Genomic DNA, 12,390 nt, shown 5'->3' with positions numbered 1-12,390 from the left:
AGCTCCCTGTGCCTTCCTTCATAAATCCCCTTAGGAGAGATGTAAACCACCCAGTTACCTGCAAATGAATCCGAGTGGCATTCAGGAGACACAGGAGATCAGTTGATTGCAGATACAGCTCCTGAGGGAGTTATCTACAGAAGAAGTAGCTTTCTTCACAGCGTAGGTTGGTAGAAGATGCGGTTTTCCCTCAAGCGCGGCAGTGCCAGTGAATGAGGCTGATGCACGGAAAGACTGAAGAGCTGTGTAGCAGCGGTGGCGAGCGGGAACAACAAACTGTGGGCTTGACCCCCAGGGGGACAAGAGGTGCTACAGAGTAATTCCAGTCTTTCAGGGGGAGCCCTTCTAATGCTCTTGGGGATGAGGGCCATGACCTATGCCCTGTGAATGGAACTCAGTGCTCCATCAGGCCCTGAGGACTTGTACTCCCGGGCCTTCTCACACTAGTCAAGATCGCTGCTATTTTTCACGGTGGGGGCATTTGAGGGACCCATCTCCCATATGGTTTTTCTGAACTGGGTCAAAGAGGTTTGTGCAAGTGAAACAGCTAGCTGCCGAGGGACTTGGGCTCTATCTTTGCTCTCATTGGAGAAACTCCAGTACAGCAGAAGTAACTAGACCAGGAGCTATTGGCTATATTATCTCCATCTGACTTTCACTGACTAATTAAGGGACCCTTTTACTAAGCCATGTAGGCATGTATGCGCGTCAATTTTGAACTATCGCCCAGCTACCATGTGGCCTGGGTGGTAATTTCATTTTTTACATGCATCCACTATGCGCACCGAAAAATTTCCGGTGCACAGCGCTAACCGGGTGGTAATCAGCATTGTATGTGCGTAGACCATTACTGACCAGTTAACGTGTGAGACTTTACTGCTAGGTCAATGAGTGGCGGTAAGGTCTCAGGCCCAAAATGGATGAGCACCAATTTTTATTTTGCCGCACGTCAATTTTCGGCCAAAAAAAAGGCCATTTTTGCAGGTGCGCTAAAAATGGACCTGTGCACCTCCAATACATGTGTCTATACCAACACAGGCCCTTTTTCGGCACACCTTAGTAAAAGGACCCTTGAACGTCCTTTTTCCCTCCAGGGAAGCAGTGAGTTTCCATACTTGACCATAATACCCGAGTGAAATCTTTTGTATGGGGGGGGGGGGGGGGGGGGGGGGAGGTGCGATAATATCACTGCTGCTTTTGATAGAATTTGCCACCAACAGGCTTCTTAAAGGATAAGTTTGATCACAAAGCCTTTTTCTTTAATATTTGCTCTAAGAACAGTGACTACTGGAGAAATGCCCTAAAGTGTGTCAGAGGGGGGGAAATCGTACATTTTTCAAGTAACAGGGCAAGATCTACTTCATCTTCACATACCCCAGATAAAGCTATGATGTAAGTCAAAATTTAAAAAAAAAATCTTTAACACAAATGAGAATTATTTATTTATTAGGATTTATTTATCGCCTTTTTGAAGAAATTCACTGAAGGCGGTGTACCACTAGATTAAGTCAAACATAAGCAACAGACAATTACAGCAGTAAAAATATTCAAACAACAATACAAAGTATGGCATAGTGACTTCAGAAAGCAAACTGGAGTTTGGCTGGGAAGGAAGATAAGTTTTTGATCTCTTTCTGTTCTTGAGGTATAAAACAGAGCACATGGTGCTCGGGGGGATCTCTCTCTCTCTCTTTCTTTCTCTTTGCAGCAGAGCACACAGGACTCTGCATGCACTACTTCTCTCTCTGTCTCTCCCCCTGCACCTACCCATCTCCAGCCACCAGAGCTCCGGCTCTGGCCCCCCCCTTTGTTCCCCAAAGTCTTCTCTCCCAGAGCCTTGATTAGCTTTCTTAGGCCCTTCTCTCTCTTCCTTTCTCTCTGCACACATATATACCTCTTGCAGCGCAACCCCAAGGCTTCTCTCTTCCTCTGAACAAACACCCTATCCTTTCTTTCTCTCTCTCTCTAAACACACACCCAGAGACAGCCTGTACCCTTTACCTGTACTAAGTGCTGTGAGCCTATACATATCTGCAAATATAATATACTTTATATATCCAAACTCGTGTGGATTGTTTATTCTTTGGAAACCTACTGCCTCTACGAACTGGACCCCGGGACCATCCCTACACAATACCCAACAAAACATTTTAATAGACAGCATAGGGTATAAACAAAGATGGAGCATATAGATAGATAAGATAGAGTAACAAGAGTAAGAAAATAAGAGACTAGTTAAAGAGAGTTGCATATGAGATCAGAAGGTGCTTGAACATTATCTTGGCTAGGGTAGGAGTGGATAAACATGTCCTGCTATAATATGGGATTTTATGTATCACTTATACATCTCCTCTTTTGCCTATTAGTCCACTTCTTCATCTTTCAATTGACAACTGGGCCAATGGTCTAGAAGAAGAATCAAGAAGAGCCAAACATAACTGAGCCAACTTAACTGGCACATGAAAAAAAGAACAATCAATAAAATAAAAGGAAGCCATTTTTAAACCTTAGTGTCTGAGATTTGATTTATCCTGTCATCTCTTATTTTTTTTCTTGTTCTCCAAAATTCTCTCTCTCCTTTCTCATTCCTTTGTTGCTTCTCAAACTGTTCTCTTATTTTCTGTCTTCCTCTCACTGTTTTCAGTTTTTTTGTCTTTATCTGCAGTGTCACAGCAATTTATTCCCTTCCCTCACCCGAGTCTGTTAGGTTCTCCTCATCCCATTTTTCAGTGCCCATCAAGCTGCAGCTTCCCCGTGGACAAGCAAGATGAGCCAGCCACACATGAACTAATCCGTCTCATTGCATGTTTCTTTTCCCCTACTGTGTTAGGTGCAAAGTGCAAACATGGGGAAACTGATATTTTTTTACTTTACTTTCAACCAACGTCTCTAAAGGAGAGGAAGAAGATTGTAGAGTTTAATTGGTATGGCACGCTTTCCCTATAAGATTCCCTTCAGCACGTCAAATGCTATTCAAACTAACCACTTTCTGCTTGTACGGTCTATAGCACTGAGAAGTCACTCTACCAGGGGCTACAGAACAGACCCAGGACCCAGACGAGGCTAATTTGACCCTCTGGAGGTGGAGGGGAGACAAAACTTTCAAGCAAAAAAGGAAAAAATTGCTTAACTCTAGTGGGGCTTGAAATCCAAGCCACTACATCATTGGTGATTGCTTATGAAGCATCCCACCCCTCTCTATTAGATGCCACACTGTGCAAAACCTGAAGACCCTTTCTCCTCTCACCCACTCATCCTGCTTCTTTGATTTTCTTCTCTCTTCCCCCCGCCCAAGCCATTTTCTTTCCTTCTTCTCTCACTCACTCATGCTGCTTTATTCCCTCTGATTGTTTCTTTCTCATGCCATTTCTCTCTCCATTCTTATAAACATATTTCTCTTCTCTCTCTCCTCTGTTCTTATTTATGCTGCTTTTTCCCTCACATTTCTCTGTCCTTGCGCTCCATCATGAATTGGTCATCTTTCCTGACCACCTCCTATCTTTCTCATTTTTATTCTCTCACATCCACCAAACCACTGCTTCTTTCCCTCCCTCGCTTCAACCTTCCTTAATCTCATCTCCTTCATGCTTATATAATGGCAACTAGGTTTAAAACAAAGTCAAGGGCAAAGGTTTATGAGCAGCTGCCTCAGGCAATCCAGTCAGGTAGGAGAGAGGTATCCAGAAAGAACAAAGAAAACCCTGCACGGTTCTAAATCTGAGAAAGAGGAAAAATATTATGAAGGAAGCTGGACTACAGACTTGGGGGTATTTCAGGTCAACTAGAATGGTGTTTCTCAAATACCACCAATGGAATTTTGTGGCCATAACAGATGAAGAAGTCAGCTAATGTCAAGATTTAGGAAGCAAATATTGCTAATGCAGTCACCAGAAAGAGTTGATTATCAAACTCTGAGGTCCCTGATACTGTGTCCACATTGATCCCCTGAACGAGAGGGTATTAGAAAGCCTGCTCATTTCCTCTTCTTATTGCAATACCACAGCTGCTATTTGGTCTTTGGTTTTGTCTTCTTTCCTCCTCCTTCACCAAGGAATGGAATAGAAAATAACATGATATCAAATATTCAAAAACTTGCTGAGGGGATAAAATAATCAGGTATATTTACATGGTTATGTCTATCCTCCTTAAAGCTAGAGTAGGGAACCCTAGCCAGTAGGGTGAGGTCCCACCCAGGAAATATGGAGGGGTATTTTCAAAAGGGCCATCCAAGTTGCTATTTGGATGTCCTTGCAAAACAGTGAAATCTAGGGGCGGGGAAACCTGTATTTTCGAAACAAGATGGACGTCCATCTTTCATTTCAAAAATACCGTCAGGGACGTCCAAATCCTTAAATTTCGCCATCCCTAGATTTGGACGTCCCTAGACATGGACACTTCTGATTTTCTGCGATTTTCAAAATCAAAGGCGTCCATGTCAAAAATGACCAAATGCAAGCCATTTGATCATGGGAGGAGCCAGCATTTGTAGTGCATTGGTCCCCCTGACATGCCAGGACACCGACCGGGCACCCTAGGGGGCACTGCAGTGGACTTCATAAATTGCTCCCAGGACCATAGCTCCCTTACCTTGTCTGCTGAGGCCCCCAAAACCCACTACCCCCAACTGTACACCACTACCATAGCCCTTACGGGTGAAGTGGGGCACCTAGATGTGGGTACAGTGGGTTTTGGAGGGCTCGCTGTTTCCTCCACAAACGTAACAGGTGAGGGGGGGATGGGGATGGGTCTGCCTGTCTGAAGTGCACTGCACCCACTAAAACTGCTCCAGGGACCTGCATACTGCTGTCATGGACCTGGGTATGACATCTGAGGCCGGCACAAAATATTTTTAAAGATGTTTTTTGAGGGTGGGAGGAGGTTAGTGACCACTGGGGGAGAAAGGGGAGATCATCTCTGATTCCCTCCAGTGGTCATCTGGTCATTTCAGGCACCTTTTTGTGCATTAGTTGTAAGAAAAACACGTCCGGGTGAAAACGTCCAAGTGCTCGTCAGGGACGTCTTTGCTTTTTTCGATTAAGGGGCAAGGACGTCCAAGTATTAGGCACGCCCAAGTCCAGCCTTCGCTACACCTCTAACACGCCCCCTTGAACTTTGGCCGTCCTTGCGACAGAGTGCAGTTGAAGACGTTCTAAATCAAGCTTCGATTATACCGATTTGGACGGCCCTGGGAGAAGGATGTCCATCTTCCAATTTATGTCGAAAGATGGATGTCCTTCTCTTTCGAAAATGAGCCCAATAATCACCTGAGATTATGGAAAGTCAGGGAGACCCAGAGAGAAGAGAAAGGAGCCTCCAGGAAACATCCATGGACTGCTAAGGATTTCCAAGAAGTCTGAAGAATTACAGCTTGCAAGATAGGACAGGCTTCTGTATTTGGTGCCAGAGACTGCTTAGAGGAACTTTGTGAGGCTGAACTTGTCATGTTAAGGAGGCAAGCTTTTGTTGTGTTTGCACGGAATAATCTTTATGTTGAACCTGAACTGACAGCCTGAGAAGGAAGACAGGGAAGTTTGTTGGGGAACAGAGAAAATAGGGGACCAAATCTTACAAAATTCTGCCCCCTCCTTTACAGGGTTGGCTCAAGTTGTCACTGTGATGTCCAGCAACAGAAGCGCATTAGATTCAGAATTTGTGTGGTACATGCACCATGGATCAGGTCAGGATGTTGTTGCCCTCAGATTGGTCCTGAAGCTAATACCAAAACTCTTCTGCAGCTTAAGGGAATGAGAGAAAAGTTTGCACAAATCATGTTATTTCCCTGTGCCTTTCTTAATCCCACCTGTAAGTGGATGATAATGGTAGCATTGGTCTTTCTCAGATTTTTTTATGCAGTTTAGATGGAGTTGTTAATTCTCAGGATGTCATTGTTTCTGATGCACTTAGCCCCAGATTCACTAAACTTTAACGACCCTTTAACGAAGAAATTTTCAACCGTAGCATGCATTAAAGGCCATTTCCCGACGATGCTAGCAGCTAACGAAAACGGAATGCAAATGAGTCACTTACAATTGCAATGTGGACAATTCGGGATGCACTAACCATACCGATCATTGCACCGAATCATTTACCGTGAAATATTTAACATGAGGTCAGAGCTGTCGTTAAGGCTCCCCGCTTCTCCCTGCAACATAAAAATCCAAGCTGGCACGTTTGAAAATATAAATAACCCACACAAACACGTGGCTCCCCGCTTTCCCCTGCATAAAAAAGAAAATCAAACCAAAAAGCAAAAAAGGATCGGGAGGGGGCAAAGGCGCTCGTCAGGAGTGTCCTGTTTGGACGGCCTTGCCCTCCCCCCACCCGAGGTCGCTGCTGCTCCCCGCTTCCCCCTGTATTAAATAAAAAATCAAAACAAAATCAAAAGTTTAGCAGCCCCGGACCCCCTCCCTTCCTCTCTCTCTCTTTCTCCTTCTCCCACAGCTCTGCCTCCTGCCATCCTCCACCCCCATGCCCCATCCCCCTGAGGTCGTTGCCGCCGCTCCCCCCCTCCACCGGACCCCCCCCCCCTCCGCCTTACCGGGCCCACGCAGCGCCTCTCACCTCTGTGTGAAGGCGCTGCACAGGCAAGAAGAACATCTGATCACCGCGAGTCTTCAGGACGTCTCTCTTTCCCTGAGCTGGGCCACCCCCGTCTGACGTAAGTAACCTACGTAGCTCTGACCATACGTAAAATATATCGCGGTAAATTATTCGGTGCAATCGTCGGTTAGTGCATTCCGAATCATCCACATTACAATGGTAGTTACTTGTTTATATTCCGTTTTCATTAGCTGCTAGCTTCGTCGGAAAAAGGCCTTTAATGCATGCTACGGTTTAAAATTTCCTCGTTAAAGGGTCGTTAAAGTTTTGTGCATCTGGGCCAGAGTCACTGACAATTGTTCTCAGTTAGTCTCCACTGACTGTGATAGGTGTCCATTTCACTGGCTTTTTTCCTTTTCCTTTTACTTCAGGGTTGGACGGCTTCCTGGAGGAAAAAGCCATAGAATGTTATTGAATGTAAGAGGGAATAATACAGTATTTCTAGGATGGGCGGGACAAATTGCTTGTTCTTTTGGCCACTGTTGGTGACAGGGTGCTGGGCTCGATGGACCCTTGGTCTGTCCCAGCATGGCGATGCTTATGTACTTATGTTTCCCAATTACCCCGCTTTTATTTTTGCTGTTACTAATTTCTTAAGTGTTCATAAATAAAACATTACTAATGTAAAAAGATTCTTTTGTTTGTAGTTTTCTTTTTGTTACTTATCAGGCCAGTAATCCCAAGAAAATCCAGTCAGGGAATTTGTTTGGGAGGGGGCTGGCTTCTGGTTCTGAGAACCGGTCCCGCCAGGCCCAAACAATACCATACAGTCTATGACAGCATGGCAAACAGTTTCAAAACTTGCAGGCCGGAACTTCCTGGCTAATGATCTTGTGCAGCATGAGACCAGTATTGTGTTGCAGGACTGAAGATTAAGATTGAACTAAACACACAACTAATGTTGCGTAGCTTACAGTCACTATACTTTCTCTTGTTTTCTTTGTATGCCTGTTCTTTTTTTTTTTTAATTATTCAATTTTTATGAAACATTCTGGTACAAACTTGAAAAAATGCACGGCCATAATACATCAGATATCCATAATTACCAGAATGTACATTTTTAACATTATTCTAACAAGAAAAAATAACCTAAAACCCAAATGTTACCCATGGTTCTCAAGTACACATCTCAATCACCCCCCCTCCCCCAACCTCCAACCCACAAAAACTCCTTCTAAAAAAGAAAAATACTAATAGTACAACTAAAGTAGAAGTAAAATAACTGCATAAAATGTATATAAAATATATATATATATATATATATAAAATAACTATAAAAATTATAGTTCCGCGTTAGGAGTTACGGATCAAGAAAGGGATCTGGGTGTCGTCATCGATGATACGCTGAAACCTTCTGCTCAGTGTGCTGCTGCGGCTAGGAAAGCGAATAGAATGTTGGGTGTTATTAGGAAGGGTATGGAGTCCAGGTGTGCGGATGTTATAATGCCGTTGTATCGCTCCATGGTGCGACCGCACCTGGAGTATTGTGTTCAGTACTGGTCTCCGTATCTCAAAAAGATATAGTAGAATTGGAAAAGGTACAGCGAAGGGCGACGAAAATGATAGTGGGGATGGGACGACTTTCCTATGAAGAGAGGCTGAGAAGGCTAGGGCTTTTCAGCTTGGAGAAGAGACGGCTGAGGGGAGATATGATAGAAGTGTATAAAATAATGAGTGGAATGGATCGGGTGGATGTGAAGCGACTGTTCACGCTATCCAAAAATACTAGGACTAGAGGGCATGAGTTGAAGCTACAGTGTGGTAAATTTAAAACGAATCGGAGAAAATTTTTCTTCACCCAACGTGTAATTAGACTCTGGAATTCATTGCCGGAGAACGTGGTACGGGCGGTTAGCTTGACGGAGTTTAAAAAGGGGTTAGATAGATTCCTAAAGGACAAGTCCATAGACCGCTATTAAATGGACTGGAAAAATTCCTCATTTTAGGTATAACTTGTCTGGAATGTTTTTACGTTTGGGGAGCGTGCCAGGTGCCCTTGACCTGGATTGGCCACTGTCGGTGACAGGATGCTGGGCTGGATGGACCTTTGGTCTTTCCCAGTATGGCACTACTTATGTACTTATGTACTTATATAAAAATAGCGCAAAAGTGGAAAAGGAATGTGACATAATCAAAGGGGGAGGGGGATTACCACTATCTCCTTGCCCAATAGTAGTTCACTATATAAATTCCCAGTTCATTTTATCAGGTATTGCTGGTTCAAAAAAATACAGGACATTACAAGATTGTATGAAGGGGAATGCAGCATTTACCAATTAACTAAAAGCCATTTTTGTTCATATTTATCTTTCTTGCCCTGCAACACACCTGTAATTTTCTCATATCTGCAAAGTCCTTCACAAACACCCTTCTAGGCTTGAATAGCTGGGCCTCGCCTTTCGTGATCTTTGCAGCCATAAGTAAAATCATAATCAGGAAGCTCCAACAAGTAAATGCTTGGTGAATTATGCCAAAAAATCCAGTCCACTTTGAAATATTATCCCAAATGGAATCCTTAAAGTGTTTACTTTTTACACATCCCACCAATGATGTTCATATGTACCCACTGACCCACACTCCCCCAGCAAAGGCCGTCTTTATTACTTTAAGTGGCCAAATGTTTCTCCCTATGAAACGCCCAATAAATATGATGCACCAACATAAATTGCAATTGTCTATAATTGGTCACTCCAGAACAATGATGTATATACCAGTATACCAAATTTTTCTATCCATAGGAGTCACCACGGGGTGCAAATGTACCCCCTAAAATCTTAATTTCACCCCCAGTGCAAGCCGCGTGCGTAAGCCCCGAGTCTCTGGACCTACTAGAATGGTTCAAATAGGTCCGGGGACTCAGGGCTTTCCCCAATTTATGAAGGGGGCTTTGGTGTTGGTCGGGCAGCAGCAATCCCCCAATCGCTGCTCCCGTGCTGGCTCCACAGTTCTAAATGGTGGCCGCAAACTCTTGCAAGACTACTGCGAGAGGTTGCAGTTGCCATTTTGATTCTCAGAGCCGGCAAGGGCAGCAGCGACTGGGGATTGCTGCTGCCCAAGAGAGAGAGGTGCTGCATTGGGGGCAAGGAGGGAGAGGGGGAAAGGCTGCACTTGGATAGGAGGGAAGGGAAAGGGGGGGAAGCTGCACTTGGACAGGAGGGATGGAAAAGTGGGAAAGGCTGCATATGGAAAGGAAGGGGGAATTGCTGCACTTGGATAGGAGTGCAGTGAAAAGGGGAAGGCTGCATATGAATGGAAGGGAGGGGGAAATGTAATGGATGAAAGGGAAGGGGGAACTGCACTTGGATAAGAGGGCAGGAAGAGGGGGAAATGCACATAAATGGAATGGGAGAGGGGGAAATGCTGCACTTGGATAGTAGGATGGAGAAGGGAGGGGGGAAGGCTACATATGAATGGAAGGGAAATGCACATGAATGGGATGGAATGGAAGCAGGGAAGGCTGCACATGAATGGAATGAGAGGAGGGGAAAGCTGCACATAAATGGAATGGAAAGGAGAAGGGAGAAATGCACTTGGATGAAAGGGAAGGAAAAGGGAAAAATGATGTACTTGGATAGGAGGGAAGGAAGAGGGGGGAATGCACATGGATGAAAGGGAAGGGAGAGGGAAAATGCTGCACTTGAGGAGGGAAGGGAGAGGAGGGAAATGCTGCTCATGAACAGGGGAGAGGGGGAAAAGCTGCACCTAGATAGGAGGGAAGGGAAGGGAAGGGGAGGGAAGGGGAAATGATGCACTTGCATAGGAGGGCAGGGAAGGGAGAGGGGGAAAGGAAACATATGAATGGAAGGGAAATGCACATGGATGGGATGGGGAAAAAGGCAAACACCCACAGAAGGTGAGCTCTCCACAGGAAAACCAACGATAGGCAAAACACACAGTGGATCAAAAAAAAAAGGTCCTCTCACAATGAGTGTCTTCCTGAACAAGGTCTTTATTAACAGTAGCAAAATTGACCCGACACGTGACGTGTTTCGGCCGTGAGGCCTGCGTCAGGGGTCTAGTGTTATCTGTAGAAAAAAGTGCCTTGTAGGTCAGATGAAAAAATAGCACTAAAACTGCTAAAAGCGATATCCCAGGACTTTCAGCCTGCTGTTGGAACCCACAGTTCTACTACCAGTCCAAAGGGCTCAGCCAGTACTTCACATGGGGACCTCCTGCTTCAGCTACCAGCTCTCTTCTTCCGCTGCACATGAATAGAATGGGAGAGGTAGAAGGCTGCATATGAATGGAAGGGAAAGGAGGGAAATGCACATGGATAGGATGGAATGAAAGGGAAGGGAGGAGGAAAGGCTGCACATGAATGGAAGGGAGAGGAGGAAGTGCATAAGGATGGAAGGGAAGGGAGAGGGCAAAATGCTGCATTTGGACAGGAGGAAAGGGAGAGGGGGAAATGATGCTCATGAAGGAAAGGGAGAGGGGAAAGCTGCACTTGGATAGGAAGGGTGAGGGCAATGCTGCACTTGGACAGGCGGGCAGGGAAGGGAGCGGGGGTAATGCTGCTCCTGGATATGAGGGCAGGGAGTAGGGGAAATGCACAAGGATGGAACAGAAGGGAAGGGGGAGGATGAGAGGTTGCATATGAAGGGAAGAGGGGAGATGTGTTGCACATGATGGGAAGGGAAGACAGGAGACAGGCTGCACATGAAGGGAAGGAAAGAGGGAAAAGCTAGATAGATTTGAGAAAGAGGCAGAACAATTGAATAAAGCTGAATGTGAAAGATCAGTGCCAAACAGACATAAGGCAAGAAGTGAAGAAGAAAGGAGGTGAGAAAAGAAATAACAAGTGAAATGGAAAGGAGGCCCTGGAAACAAGAGCATAGACAGAGGACAGCAGAACCAGAAATTGGGAACATGATTAGAATAATAAAATCACCAGACAACAAAGGTAGGAAAAATGATTTTATTTTCAGTTTAGAGATTGAATTGTGTCGGTGTTGAGAATTTACATCTGTTCTGCGTTATTTTGCACTGTACAGGAGGACATGCATTTCTTTCTATTTCTCTGGTGTTGCATGACATGCAGTCTGGTATCTCTGCTTTCAGTTTTTATCTGCATATTTTTTGCACTTCCCTATTGTGTATCAGGTGAGTTCATGCTCTGCATCTGCAACTGAGGTGAAGGTAAGGTTACCATAAGTCTGATTTTATCCAGACATGTCCTCTTTTTGAGGACACCATGGGATGTCCAGGCAGGTTTTGCAAGCCTGCCTATTTGTCCGCGTTTGTGGGCAGGCTGGCTTGCGAGTGGGTGGACGAGTAGGCCTCAGGGTGTCCTATCCTCCCCTCCTCTCCTGTACCTTATCGCCGTGTCCTGGTGGTCTAGTGGTCTCTTTGGGGCAGAAAAGAGTCCCCTTTCCTGCCAGCGCTATTGCTGACCTCTCGCTCCTGGCACCACTTCAAAATGGCTGCCGAGAGTTCAAGCAGTGACCTCGCAAGACTTCCACAGAAATCTTGTGAGGTCACCGCTTGAACTCTCGGCAGCCATTTTGAAGCAGCATCAGGAGTGAGAGGTCTGTGGCAGTGCTGGGCTGGAAAGAGGCCACTAGACTACCAGGCAGGGGAGAGGATGTGGATGGAGTGAGCTATATAAAAAGGTGGGTGGAGGGAGGCTGGAAAAAAGATTGGAGAAGGGACATACATGGGAGAGAGGGAGGGAATCTGGCTTTCTTAGGGGGAGATCAAGGTGACACTGAGGTGCTGGGGCATGGTGGGCGTGTAACAGAAGGCGTGGCAAGGGGTGTAGCGGGGGTGTGATGGGTGTCCTCTTTTTTT

Source organism: Microcaecilia unicolor, chromosome 7 (genome assembly GCF_901765095.1).
Source record: "Microcaecilia unicolor chromosome 7, aMicUni1.1, whole genome shotgun sequence".
NCBI lineage: Eukaryota > Metazoa > Chordata > Amphibia > Gymnophiona > Siphonopidae > Microcaecilia > Microcaecilia unicolor.
The sequence above is the reverse complement of the archived record's forward strand: the minus strand, read 5'-3'. Positions refer to the sequence as shown.